This window comes from Carcharodon carcharias, chromosome 19 (assembly GCF_017639515.1).
Source record: "Carcharodon carcharias isolate sCarCar2 chromosome 19, sCarCar2.pri, whole genome shotgun sequence".
NCBI lineage: Eukaryota > Metazoa > Chordata > Chondrichthyes > Lamniformes > Lamnidae > Carcharodon > Carcharodon carcharias.
This window is the reverse complement of record NC_054485.1, coordinates 61,255,078-61,269,755: the sequence shown is the minus strand read 5'-3', so window position 1 is coordinate 61,269,755 and position 14,678 is coordinate 61,255,078.

The window sequence follows — 14,678 nt, the reverse complement described above, 5'->3', positions numbered from 1 at the left end:
TTGAGTGTTGTGGGAGCTGCACTCATGCAAAGTATTCCATCACACTCCTAACTTGTGCCTTGTAGATGGTGGACAGGCTTTGGGGAGTCAGGAGGTGAGTTACTCATCACAGGATTCCTAGCCTCTGTCCTGCTCTTGTAACTCAGTATTTATTTAGCTAGTCCAGTTCAGTTTCTGGTCAAGATGATGATGGTGAGTGATTCAGCAATGGTAATGCCATTGAATGTCAAGAGGTGATGGTTAGACTCTCTCTTGTTGGAAATGGTCATTGCCTGGCACTTGTGTAAGCATGGTCATTTGTCACCTGTCAGCCCAAGCCTGGGTATTGCCCAGGTCTTGCTGCATTTAGACATGGACTGCTTCAGTGTCTGAGGAGTCATGAATGGTACTGAACATTGTGCAAACATCAGTGAACATCCCCACTTCTGACCTTTTGATGGAAGGAAGATCATTGATGAAGCAGCTGAAGATTTTTGGTCTCAATGATGAAGTCACCTTGCAGTGTGATGCCAGGGATTCAGGTCTTGTAGCAACACTAATGCAGCAAGGACAACCAGTCACACTTGCATCCGGGGCAGTAGTGCAAATGGAACGACACTATGCTCAGATCGAGAAAGAGTGCCTGGCTGTTGTTTTTACTTGTGAGCATTTTCATCAATATCTCCCTGAGGGAAACAAAGTAACAGTGGAGTCCGACCACAAGCCACTTCAAAGCATTTTTCTTAAACCGCTATTATCTGCTCCAAAGCATCTGCAAAGAATGTTACTTCATTTATAGAGATATCATCTACGCATGATATACAAGCAAGGGAAAAAGATATAAATTGCAGACAGACTGTCAAGAGCAGCGGTCCCCATGAGGAAAGGTGAGGATGGTACAACAGAATGTGAAATCTTCCAGATTCAACGTGATGTAGCAGCTCAACATCAACCCAACACAGACATTGAATGTGACAGAGAGGCAACTTGATCAAATTAAGAGAGCTACCCAACAAGGGATGGTCTGAGAGAATCAAGGATATGCCTGTGGTCACAAGAACATATTGGGCATACCGAGATGAAGTGACAGCCCAAGATAGCATCTTGTACAAAGGAAATAGGGTCATCATCCATAAGGAGATAAAAGGAGAGATGCTAAAATGCATCCATGCAAGCTATCAAGGAATTCAATCAAGTCTGAGAAAGGCAAGAGAAGTGCTCTACTGGCCAAACATGAGAAATGAATTAAAGACCACACTGGACAGAGCGATGCTTGTAACAAGTACCAAGCTAAACAAGCTGGAGAGCCAATGAAGATACATAATAGCCTATACAGACCATGGATGAAGCTGGGAGTAGACCTCTTCCTATAGCAGGAACTGATTAACATGTCACTGTAGACTAATATCCTGACTACTGGGAGATAAACCAACAGACTTCAATAATGACATGAGAAATAGTAGAATGCATGAAAACACATTTCAGTTGTTATGGCATCCCAGGCATTATGATAAATGACAATGGCCCTCAGTTCATGAGTGAAGAATCAGCAGCTTCACAAAGCATTGGGAAATTCAACACTACACATCATCTCCACACTATCCCTGTTCCATTGGAAAGGCTGAGGTGAAAATTACCAAAGGAATCATCAAGAAATTGAGCAAATCTCACACAGATGTATACAAGGCATTCTTTGAGTGGAGAAAACACATCGGCCGAAAGCATGGGAAGTAGTCCAGTCCAAAGACTAATTTCACACTGCACACAAATGACTCTTCCAATAGCAAAAAAGTTACTGAAACCAGAAGTAGTAACAGGCGTGAGTGAAAAGATCAAGGTGAAACAGCAGAAAGCCAAATTTCATTTTGATAAGACTACTAAACCACTGTCAGGGCTGCAATTGGAGAGCCAGTCAGGGTGCAAACTTTTAATGCTCTCAACAGGAGTCAGCCTACATAGAAACTTGGGACATGAGTAGAGAAATTCTCACCCCAATCTTACGAGGTGGAAGTAAAAGAACAAGTATACCGGTTCAACCGCAGGCATAGACACACAGCTAGTGAAGCTGTTCCTTCACATCAATTGGCTGGTCAAGGAGAAGGGATCTCATCAGCTGTACTGAGTACAGAACTACCATCAATCCCAATCCCAATCCCATGTCCCCAACAATGGCAATGGAACAACAACAGTTACCACGGAAACAAGTGCCATGGGAACGACACTCTCCAAGGAACATCATCCAAACAAACAGCCAATGACAATGTACACACGTACCATTAAGACACCTGCACGATTTAAAGACTATATATGAAATGCAGGTGCAGAGACTGATTACTAGAACAAACATATTAATAACTGAGAACAGTGGCTGTACAGTGGTTAACTTGGGTAACTCACAATTACACATGATTATGCATGCAAATATGTCTTCTGTTCATTAGGAAAAAGTGGACGTTGGGATATTTTGTTCATTATGAAAAGGGCGATGTTTGGATTTTGAAATACAACAGTACTACTTGTCATATCTGGCTTGCTATAGTTACGTGACATCTGCCATGAGGGAAGCTCTCTAAGCTGCCATCTTACAATCAATTCAAAAAGACCTCTCACTGAGACAGACAGAGAAAGCACTCAAAAATCTGAGGGAGGGTAAAACATAAGGTCAAACATCAACATTTTCTGAAGCCCTTCAGAAATTGAAGAAACTTGAGTCCTGCAGGTAAGAAAGCACCCTCCCCCCCACCCCTCCAACCACTCAGTACTGTGCCTGCCCTGTGCTAGGTACAGGTATTTCCCCACACTCCAGAAGAAGTCACAGTGGCAAAATAATAGGAACCGGCAGCTCTGTTACTCTTCACTCCCCCTTGTGCCCAGGAGCAGAGCTTCCTCCAGGTGCAAGGAACGGAGGATCAGGCCCTTCTTCATGTTCTAAAGCCATTTGGCTTCCCCACATCCACCTGTGGAGATCTCATGGGAGGAATGAGTTCCCTATGAGTCCTCAACAAAAAGGGTTTTTTGTGCCCCCTTTAACCCAGAGTTCAATATGACTCCCTGTATAGGGGTTGATATTCTGAGGGTTTATCATGACCCCCTCTCAGTTACCCTGAATGCCCACTGTCACAGAAGCCCCACCCTCCCTCACCGATGGTAAGGTGAATATTCTCCATCACCCAGTTAGTCAAAGGATATTTATAAATGACACCATTCCATTCAATACCCATGTGTTATTTCTCCCCAGTTGCTTGCAACTGTGTCTTGGAAGCTCTAGGACAATTCTGGAGGGTTGGCAACCCTAGTCCAGTATTTAGGTTTAACAATATGTGACTGGAGCCTCCAAATCATCACAATGCAGGCTGGGTAAGAGATGAATACAGGACTTGCAACCGATGATACCACATTCAGTTTTTAAGAAGGTCTGCATGTATTGCAATGTGTCAACTACTCATTTGCTTCAGTGATTCAAAATCTTCTCATGGATTTTCCAGTAATTCACTGATTGAGGCTCAGGGATTTGTGCTGGAGCAATGATCCTAAGAGGTAGAGCAGGAGAACAGCGAGACTTGTCTTTTCCACCAATCTGCCTATATCTTTTTGAAGTTGTACACAATCCTTCACAATACTTCCAAGTTTTCTATCATCTGCAAATTTTGAAATCTTATTTGAAATCCCATTTTTATTTTCTCTTGGCCCCATTTACAAAAAAATTACAATATAATGTTTACTACAAATAGAGATGTTATGAATTTAATGTGTGAACGTACATTGAATATATATATGGGAAAGTCACACGACCCATTTCAGTACTGATGAGGGGAGGTGAGGAGGACGGTGAAAACTATTGGCCAGCTCAATCTGCTTTCAGTGATCTTTAGCCTGTTGGATTAAGTTACAGTCAATGAGAAATAGCTGATGAGCAGATAAGACGCTGTTAAATATTCTTGTGTGTTCCTGTATTTTGTTTGGATAAAAATAAATCTGATCTCTGAAATCTGCAGCTGTGAAAACACAATGAATAAGGCACCCACCAGAGAACCAACAAGAGCTCAGTCCAGTTTTGTTCCCACGACTGGTCACTCCTCAAGCTATGATCTTTCTCCTTCTATTCAATCCTCTTTGAATTGATCCCAGTGGAATCTTCGCCATAGAGTACACTCCCCTAACTGGTCTTGGATGAATTTTGTACAGCAAACTTGGTATAAAAGTACATTGAAACATCAGTGACTCCATGCATCTGCCCTCATCGGGCTGAATTCAATTCAATGCAGCACTGCTTTGACACCTTATAGGCCCCTTGTACTCTGTGTCATACAGTCCTTTACATGATCTAAAGTGTCTTATCGACATTGTTCCTGTAGGGTGGCAAGTAACATTCATGACACATGAGTGCCAGGGAATGATCATGAGATCTAACCATCTCCCCTTGACAGTCAACAACATTACTGTTGGATCCAGTGCCCTGGTTCGTTGGGGCTAAAGGATTCGGGTTGTACACTTGTTTCAGGGTGACCGAGTTGATACCAGGACGGAGAAGATCAGTAGACCGTTCTTAGAAGAAACACATTCTGTTTATTTATAAAAGAAACTCAGCAGCTACACTTGTGCGCTTCCAACTCAAAACTCTTCATTCACTTTTCAGACTCTAACTCAGGACTACTGACTACAGATGTAGCCCACGCTTCTCTGCAATTGGGTATCCAAGATCATGTGATCGTACATTACAACAATTGTCTTACACATCAGATTATTACATCCCACCCCCTTTACTCAGAAATACATTTTACAATTTTTCTCAAAGTATCAAATTATTCACACAGATCAATAACTTACAAAGTCAGTCTTTCTGGGGATCTCCTTATACCTGTAGAACGTCTCAGCTCTACAGCTTCTGATTTTGATCTGAAACCTCCCTCACTGTAGTCATCTGAGCATCTGGTCCTTCAGTAGGTACCTGCAAATCTGCTTCTTTTACTCTTTCAGGTTCAGTCAGCCCTTCAGACACATTTCACCACATTTCTATATTTCCTTAGTTCTGATGAAGAGTCATACAGACTCGAAACGTTAGCTGTGTTCCTCTCCACAGATGCTGTCAGACCTGTTGAGTTTTTCCAGCTATTTTTGTTTTTGTTTTCCTTCAGATACATTTGTACTTGGTTGAGTTCTTTCAACAGGAGATGTTGATTCAGTCACGAACACTGGTGGAATCATTTCTAGGTATTTTGTTTCTCCTCTTCTTATCTGATCCACGTGTCTCCGTATGACTCGGTCTTCCACTTTCATATGGTAGGAAAGAGATCCCGTTACTGCACTAATTTCACCAAACAACCATATTGGTCCTTCTCTAAAATTCTTCACAAATACTTTCTCTCCTACGTTAAATGTCCTGTCACGACTATGGCAGCCATGTCTCATTTTATGACTTCCCTGACTCCTTTCCACCATCCCCCCAAAGTTTGATATAATTAGGCAGTTTCGATCAGAGATGGCACTTCATCAATAATTCCGCAGTTGTGACACCTGTTGTCATATGAGGTGGTTCTATAATGGAAAAGAAAATGTGCTAATTTAGTCGCTATAGAATCTCCAGACAATTTTTTCATATCAGATTTGAACATCTGAACTGCCCATTCAGTGAGTCCATTTGAAGAAGGGTGTTATGGTAAATTTTCACATGAGTAATACCATTGAGGCAGATAAATCAGTGAAATTCAGCACTTGTGAATACTGTTCCATTGTCTGATATGACCACTTCAGGTAGTCCGTTGATTGCAAAACTTTTTTGTAGCTTGTCAATTGTAGCAGAAGATGTCGGTGACTTCACTTCATATATGTCCATCCATTTTTAGTGAGCATCAACGATTAGTAGAAACATTGTTCCCATAAGAGGTCCCACATAGTCGATGTGTACTCAAACCCATGGCCTTCCTGGCCACTCCCATGGGTGGAATGGAGCTGTTGCAGATAATTTTTGTACTTGTTGATACTGCATACAACTTCTCACTAAGCTCTCTATTTCTCCATCCATCCCAGGCCACCACAGATAGCTGAGTGCAATGGCCTTCACTCTGGAAATTCTGGGATGTGCACTGTGAAGTTCAGATAACAATGGCTTTTGTCCTTTTGGAGGAACAGTCACTAGTGCTCCCCACAATGTGATACCTTCCTGGCTGGTTATTTCATATCTTCTCTGGAAATACAGTTTCATTTCATCAGATTCTTGATCTTGTGACCAACCTTGAAGAACTTGATTCCACACTTTGGATAAAACTAGGTCTCGATAAATTCTTGAGGAATTGGAACATCTTCATCTTTTACTTGCATGGGCAAATGACTGAGTACATCTGCATTTGTAATTTGACTTCTGGGTCTATGAATGAAAGTACACTCCAGATCAATGCCCATCTTTGTACTCTTTCTGAGGTTGTAGCAGGTATAGCCTTGTCTTTGCTGAATAATCCCAACATCGGACTTGTGGTCCGATATGATAATAAAATAACGACTGTGTACATATTGGTGAAACTTCTTAACACTGAAAATGATTGACAGGCCTTTTTCTATTTGAGAGTACCCTTGCTCTGCAGTATTTAGTGTTCTTGGTACATATCCTATCGGTTGTTCTGATCCATCATCCACTCGATGGGAAAGCACTGCTCCCATTCCACAGGGAGATGCATCACCCATTGATACCAATTTTTTTTTGGGTGAAAATATGTGAGAAGTGTAGGTGACTGTAACAACTGTTTCACTTTTGTGAAAGTTTCTTCCTGTGATGTTTGCCATGACCATCACTGGTTTCTCTTGAGCAAGTAATACAGGGGTGCCAGCTCTGTTGACAATTTAGGCAAGAACCGTCCATAGTAATTGATCCTCTCCAAGAATGATTTTAGTTCAGACGTATTGTTTGGTGCTGGGGCTTCTTTAATGGCTTTCACTTTTTCTTCAACTGGACGTAGGCCTCGTGAATCTACCTTGTGACCGAGATAAGTTACCTCTTTCGCCTGGAATGTGCACTTTTCTTTTTTCAACCTCACTCCAACCTGCGAAAAGCATTTCAAAACTTCTTCCAAGTTCATCAAATGTTCCTTTTCAGTGAGTCTAGTCAAGAGAACATCATCCAAATAAGCTACAATGTACAGTCCCTATAGTAAACTTTCCATGGTTCTTTGGAATATGGTGCAAGTTGAACATACGCCAGAAGTTAAATGTGTGTATTGGTACAACCCTTTGTGTGTATTTATGGTGACAAACCTCCGGGAGGCCTTCTCTAATTCCAATTGTTGATAAGCATGACTCATATCAAGCTTCGTGTAGGCAGTTTCACCTGCCTGTTTGGCGTACAAGTCTTCAATTTTTGGTATGGGGTGCCTGTCCAACTTAGCCACTTTATTGACTATTAATTTATAGTCCCCACAAATTTGAATGCTTCAGTCAGGTTTGAGAACAGGTACAATTGGTGCTGCCCACTCGGAAAACTGCACTGGCTGTATCACTCCCAGTTTTTCTAATCTGTCCAATTCAATGTCTACCTTTTCCCGCATTGCATAAGGTACTAGTCTTCCCTTCATGAACCTTAGACATCTAAGTTGCCTCTGGGTCTACATGAATCTTTGCTTGCAGTTCCTCAATTTTTCCAAGCTCGTTGTTGAAAACTGAGGCATATTTTTGTAGTAGCTGTGATAGCCCATTGGTTCTCAGATGGAAGATTTCAGTCCATTCCAATCTAATTTCTTTCAGCCAGTTTCATCCGAGGAGACTAGGTCCCTCACCTGCTACTACCATCAAGGGTAATCTCGCTGTTTGACATCCGTAGTGTACTGTGACTTTATATATGCCCTTGACTTGTATGTCTTCTACATTGTAAGTTTTCAAATTGGCATCAGTTTCTTCCAAATTTAGTTTCCGTTCCCCATGATTCAGGTAATTAAAAGTAAATCTATCACTGTAGTGGCTGCTTCAGTATCCACCTCCATTCTGATAGTCCTCTCACTCACTCTCATGGTTACATAGATAGGCTCTGTTCTTCCTACCTTTAATTTATATAACAAATAAATATCAGAATCTATTACTTCAGGCTTTTCAATGCTGGTAATCTCATGGGATTTTGGCTTTTGTCTGAAAGTCTGCCTGATTCTATCCTTACAATGTTCATTTTGATGATAGAAAAAAAACAATTGATCTTTTTGAACTGTGATTCATTACAAGGTTGTCTGCTTCCAGCTCTGTTACCAGTATGCCATGTTTTTGCTGCTAAGTTATTTTAATCTGTCTGTAGTGGTGGATGCTTCCTGCCTCCGAGTATAGCTTTGCACTTTCGCGCTCTTTTTGGCGGAGGCTTCCCGCCCAACATGGAGGACAGTGCCATTTTACACTCCCTGTGTGGCTTTCGAGTCTCACACAGCAGCTTCCATTGCCCGAGCAATTTCCAATGCCTTCTGAAAATCTAACTTTGTTTCAGAGAGTAATCTCTTCTGAATCGCATCTTCCTTTATACTGCACACAAAACCATCTCTAAGCATATCATTCAGTTAATTATTTTAGACTTGCCACATAATAAGCAACTGTCTCCCCCACGGCTCTTCCCCTTGAGTTAAATTTGAACTGTTGCACCATCACCAATGGCTTGGGCTGGTCATGATTCTTTACAAGGTTCACTAAGTCATCAAAACTTTTTGAATTTGGAGCACTGGATGCCAACAAATTTTGAATGAATCTATATGTCTTACTCCACACGTTGATAACAGGATTGCGCGTTTCTTCTCCTCCCCTGCGATGTCATTTACCTGGAAGAAGAACGTGAGATGTTCGACATAATGAGACCAGTCGAATGAGATTGGATTGAAAGGCTCCACTCTTCCAAATTGTGGCAGGCTCTGAGGGGATTGCTTCGACAATCAGGAAGGAAACTTTTCTTTACTTAGAACTACGGTGCAAGGTACGATTTTGGTTCTTCTGATTTCCTTTGTCCTTTCTTGCTTTTTACATCGTCCTTCCATGTATTTTCTTGCTTTCATCGTCAGTTTGTTGGATCCAGTGCCCTGGTTTGTTGGGGCTAAAGGATCCGGATTGTATGCTTGTTTCAGGGTGACCGAGTTGGTATCAGGATGGAGAAGATCAGTAAACCTATCTTAGAAGAAACACAATCTGTTTATTTACAAAAGGAACTCAGCAGCTACACTTATGTGCTTACCTCAAAACCATGTCTTCATCCTTCAGACTCTAAATTGAGACTACTGATTACAGAGGTAGCCCATGCTACTCTGCAATCGGGTATCAAGATCATGTGATCTTACACTACAATATTTGTCTTAAAGGTACATCACACATCAGATTACTACAATTACCATCAACATCCTGAGGGGTTACAATTGATAGAAACTTAAGTGCTCTAAACATATAAAAATTGCAGGTATAACAGCAGTTTAGAGGCCTGGGAATCTTATAATTCACCTCCTGACCCCTCCAAAGCCTGTCCACTATCTACAAAGCACAAGTCAGGAGTGTGATGGAATATTCCCCACTTGCCTGGATGAGTGCAGCTCCCACAACACTCAAGAAGCTCAACACCATGCAGGACAAAGCAGCCCATTTGATTGGCACCTCATCCAGAAACATTCACTCCCTCCATCACTGACGCACAGTGACAGCTGTGTGTACCATTTACAAGATGCACTGCAAAAACTCACCAAAGCTCCTTAAACAGCACCTTCCAAACCCCTGACCACTACCATCTAGAAGGACAAGGTCAGCAGATACATGGGAACACCACCACCTGGAAGTTCCCCTCCAAGCCATGCACCATCCTGACTTGGAAATATATCGCCGTTCCTTCACTGTCGCTGGGTCAAAATCCTGGAACTCCCTTCCTAACAGTACGGTGGGTGTACCTACACCAAATGAACTGCAGCGGTTCAAGAAGGCAGCTCACCACCACCTTCTCAAGGGCAATTAGGAATGGGCAACAAAAACTAGAGTTCTGTGTTATTATAATGATATAAAAGGCACAAATCACTCTTGAGGGATTGGGTAAACACATCGTGGGTTCATTTATTAAGATTAGGCACATGTGAACAGATATACATGGATATAAAGCTTGAAGACATCAGAGCTGAAAACAAAAGCGAAACTGAAACAGGGCCACATGACACACTTCTGTTCCAGTAAATGGCATGCTGTTATCTCTTAAAGGCACAACAGCAAGCACATCCATCAACTTCATCTCCTGGCCCTGGCATACCTACCTGGCAATAAGAATGGCTTGTTAAGGACAGGGAGAGGTGGTGATGGGATGTTTAACTTACTTGCGTGAGTTTTTGAGGAGGTAGTAGAGATGGTTGATGAGGGCAATGCTGTTGATGTGGTGAACATCCCAAAAGACATTTGACATAGTGCCACACAACAGACTTGTGAGCAAAGTTATAGCTCAAGGAATAAAAAGGACAGTAGCAACTTGGATACAGAATTGGCTGAGTGATAGGAAACAGAGAGCAGTTTTTCAGACTGGAGGAAGGTTTAAGGTGGAGTTCCACAAGGTTTGGTGTCAGGACTCTTGCTTTTCGCAATATATATTAATGACTTAGACCTTGGTGTACAGAGCACAATTTCAAAGTTTTGGATGGTACAAAACTTGGAAGAATTGTGAACTGTGAGGATAGTGTGGAACTTCAAAAGTATATAGACAGGTTGGTGAAATGCACGGATAGGTGGCAGATGAAATTCAATGCAGAGAAATGTGGACTGATCTCATTTTGGTAGGAAGAACATGGAGGGAGTGCAGACTGATTCCTGGGATGGCAGGATTGTCATATGAGGAGAGATTGAGCTGACCAGGCCTGTATTCACTGGGGTTTAGAAGAATGAGAGGGGATCTCATTGAAACATATAAAATTCTGACAGGGATGGACAGACTGGATGCAGGGGTAATATTTCCACAGGCTGGGGGGCAGGAGCTAGAACAAATCTCAGGATATGGGGTAGACCATTTAGGACTGAGATGAGGAGAAACTTCTTCACTCAGATGGTGGTGAAACTGTGGAACTCTCTACCACAGGGGGCTGTAGAGGCCAAGTCACTGAACATATTTAAGAAGGAAATAAATAGATTACTGGACTATAAAGGTGTCAAGGGGTATGGGAGAGAGCTGGAGTATGATGTTGAAATAAAGGATCATATTGAATGGCGGAGTAGACGTGAAGGGCCGAATGACCTACCCCTGCTCCTATTTTCTAGGTTTCTATGGTTCTATAGTGAGACAATATAAAATAAAGGGTACAATTCTAAAGGGGTTGCAGGGGCAGAAGGACCTGGGATTTTATGTGCATAAATTATTGAAGGTGACAGGACAAGTTGAGAGCACAGTTAATAAAGCACACAGTATACTAGGCTTTATCAATAAGGGCATAGAATATAAAAGCAAGGAAGTTATGTTAAACTTGTATAAAATACTGGTTTTACCTTATCTCGAGTTTGCTGTGGGGTTATTAATAGAGGACTGAATCACTCCAAACTGAAGGGTTGGGGAACATACGCCACCAGTGGTGTTGGTGTCCCAAGATGAAGTAGGCACGCCGAGATTGAATCAGTTCTGCAGGTTTCCTTAAATGTAGGTTAAATAAAATGAATCATGTGACCCATGCTGGAATCATGACAGTGAACCTGAGTGGTTTAATTGCTAGATCAAAAGGAAAGTATTATTATGTTATTGAAAGGGAGGTGCCAAATGCCAATACCTGAATACAATGATAGTTCTTCAAAGTCCACAATGCAATAACCCTAGGCTTCCAAAAACCCTGAAAGCAGTAATCGATATCAAGTTGTAAGTAGTTTTGCTGGAATACGTCCATTTGTTTCTAAGATGAAAACCAGTGGTAATTAACAGTGGTAACAAAATCTTCCCAGCGGAGTCAGATTAGATGGGGGCCAGTTGTCCAGCCTGGCCAGAGCCTGCTTCTGTGTGGCCTCAACTGGAGTTCTGGGTACCATGCTTTAGGGAAGATTTGAAGGAATTAGAGACAGTGCAGAAAAGATTCACAGGAATGGTCCCAGCGATTAGGAACGTCAGTTACACAGACAGTGTTACAGACCGGAGGGGGATTAATTTAAACAGCCCTGGTTTCTCTTCTCACTATCCATCCATAAACAGAAAGGTGTTTTTGATTTTTGAGTCCCTCCTTTATAAATGGTGGCGTATGTTCGCCAACCCTTCAGTCTGGGGTGATCCAATCCTCTATTAATAACCCCACAGAAAACTTGAGATAAGGTAAAATAAGAGAGTTGGATTATTTTACACACACACAAAATGTGGGAAGGGTTTTCACTATGTCCTTCCCTTTTTGCACTCATACAATAAAAGAGTGATAAGGAAAAGAAAGGGGTTCAGGGCAGAGACCACAATAAAAATAACAGTTATAGTATCATGTGAGGCTAGAGTCCAGAATCAAAAGTCCAATAAGAAATTCTTTTACAGAGTTCGGCTGACTGAAGACCAAAGGTGGAAGATTTGCTTTTCCGGTGGTGTTGGTGTCCCAAGATGAAATAGGCATGCAGAGATTGAATCAGTTCTGTAGGTGATTGTATAAAATCTTCCCAGCGGAGTCAGGCAGGAGATTGAGGAACAGTTATGTAGGCAGATTTAGGAAAGATGTAAAAGCAATAGGGTTGTTGTGGTGGATGATTTTAACTTTCCCTATATTGACTGGGAATCACTTAGTGCTAGGGGTTTGGGTAGTGCAGAATTTGTAAGGTGCATCCAGGAGGGCTTCCTGAGATAATATGTGAATAGTCCAACTAGGGAAGGGGCAATACTGGACCTGGTATTAGGGAATGAACCCGGCCAGGAGGTCGAAGTTTTAGTAGGGGAGCATTTCAGGAAAAGTGACCATAATTCAGTAAGTTTCAAGGTACTGGTGGATAAGGATAACAGGAGTCCTCGGGTTAAGGTGCTTAATTGGGGGAAGGCTAATTATAACAATATTAGGAAGGAACTGAGGAATCTAGACTGGAGGCGGATGTTTGAGGGCAAATCAGCAACTGACATGTGGGGGGCTTTCAAACATCAGTTGTTAAGAATTCAGGACTGGCATGTTCCTGCTAGGATGAAGGATAAGCATGGCAAGTTTCAGGAACCTTGGATAACAAAGGAGATTAGTCAAAAGGAAAAGGGAAACATTTGTAAGGGCTAGAAGGCTGGGAACAGATGAAGCTCGTGGAAAATATAAAGAAAGTAGGAAGAAGCTTAAGCAAGGATTCAGGAGGGCTAAAAGGTGTCATGAAAGGTCATTGGCAACCAGGAGTAAGGAAAATCCCAAGGCCTTTTATACTTATGTAAAAAGCAAGAGGGTAGCCAGGGAAAGGGTAGGCCCACTCAGGGACAGAGGTGGGAATCTGTGTGTGGAGCCAGAAGAAATGAGAAAGATACTAAATGAGTATTTCTCATCAGTATTCACCATTAGCAGTCGATTTGTCTAGGGAAGAGTGTGTAGATAGCCTGGATCATGTTGAGATCAAAAAAGAGGTGTTAAGCGTCTTGAAGAATATTAAGGTGGATAAGTCCCCAGGGCCAGATGGGATCTACCCCAGAGTACTGAGGGAGGCAAGGGACGAGATTGCTGGGGCCTTGACAGAAATCTTTGTATCCTCACTGGCTACAGGTGAGGTCCCAGAGGACTGGAGAATGGCCAATGTTGTTCCATTGTTTAAGAAGGGAATCCAGGAAATTACAGGCCAGTGAGCCTTACGTCAGTGGTAGGGAAATTATTGGAGAAGATTCTTCGTGACAGGATTTACTACCATTTAGAAGCAAATGGGTGTATTGGTGAGAGGCAGTATGGTTTTGTGAAGGGGAGGTCGTGTCTCACTAACTTGATCGAGTTTTTCGAGGAAGTGACAAAGATGATCGATGATGGAAGGGCAGTGGATGTTATCTACATGGATTTCAGTAAGGCCTTTGACAAAGTCCCTCATGGCAAACTGGTACAGAAGGTAAATTCGCATGGGATCAGAGTTGAGCTGGCAAGATGGATACAGAATTGGCTTGGTCATAGAAGACAGTGGGTAGCAGTGGAAGGGTGCTTTTCTGAATGGAGAGCTGTGACTAGTGGTGTTCCGCAGGGATCAGTGCTGGGACCTTTGCTGTTTGTGGTATACGTAAATGATTTGGAGAGAAATGTAACTGGGCTAATTAATAAGTTTGCAGATGACACTAAGTTTGGAGGAGTTGCAGATAGTGAAGAGGATTGTCAAAGGATACAACGGTATATAGATTGGTTGAAGACTTGGGCAGAGAAATGGCAGATGGAGTTTAATCCGGACAAATGCGAGGTAATGCATTTTGGAAGGTCTAATACAGATAGGAATTATACAGTAAATGGCAGAACCCTTAAGTACATCGACGGGCAGAAGGATCTGGGTGTACAAGTCCACAGGTCACTGAAAGTGGCAACGCAGGTGGGTAAGGTAGTCAGGAAGGCATATGGCATGCTTGCCTTCATTGGCAGGGGTATTGAGTATAAAAGCTGGGAAGTCATGCTGCAGCTGTATAGAACCTTGGTTAGGCCACACTTGGAATATTGCGTGCAATTCTGGTTGCCACATTACCAGATGGATATGGAGGCATTGGAGAGGGTGCAGAGGAGGTTTATCAGGATGCTGCCTGGCCTGGAGGTTAGTAGCTATGATGAGAGGTTGGAGAAACTCGGATTGTTCTC